The sequence below is a fragment of the Hemiscyllium ocellatum genome, chromosome 2 (genome assembly GCF_020745735.1).
Source record: "Hemiscyllium ocellatum isolate sHemOce1 chromosome 2, sHemOce1.pat.X.cur, whole genome shotgun sequence".
Taxonomy (NCBI): Eukaryota; Metazoa; Chordata; class Chondrichthyes; order Orectolobiformes; family Hemiscylliidae; genus Hemiscyllium; species Hemiscyllium ocellatum.
In genome coordinates, this window is record NC_083402.1 from 114,505,640 (window position 1) to 114,506,415 (window position 776).

Below are 776 nucleotides of genomic sequence, written 5' to 3' on the forward strand. Positions count from 1 at the left end.
TCGTACGGTAGCCGCACTAGTTCACGATATCAAATGCACATCATTGCACCCTCTTGTGGATTACAGTTCCTTTACATGTTACAAGTCGGTCGTGCACTTTTTGTTTGTGTGCGTGAGTTTTGTAGTGCGGGGGGATTTAACGCTAGAAAAAAAGAATGAAATTCCTGAGAAGATTTGCATTTAGCTTTATCATTTCTTTGCAGTGTCTCGAGAAATGAAACATTAAATAATACAACTGGTGCTGTGGAAATCCAAATGCACAGATTGTTGCAAACACTTAACGGGCACAAATATTGTCGAGGAGAAATATAGTTAGCATTCCTACTCGATGTGAGATGAACATCTTTTATTCATCTCCCCCTCCCCCACCGACCATGTCTGGGGCACCCAATGCTCTGCCCGAATTTTCCACTGGCCAGCTGTTATTCTAGTATAGATGGGAGGGGAGGTGGGAACCTCAGAAAACTCCATTGTGGCACACTCAACGGGAATATTTGGGAACTTGAAGATTCCATTGAGCATTCCACATCCAATCTCCTTTTTCCCCTAACTACGGCTGATTGCCTTTACCTGCTATTGGGCATGCAACGCCCTAGCCCTGTTCTATATCTGACCCTTCAACTACAAACCTCCACCCTGTACCACCACTGGTCATACTTCCCCTTCCCATGCTTTGCACCTAACACTGCTTCATCCTGCCACTGGGCATGCCTACTTCCTTCCTTCCATACCTGACAACTCTTTACCCAACTGGCATCCAACCCACTGCCACAGTT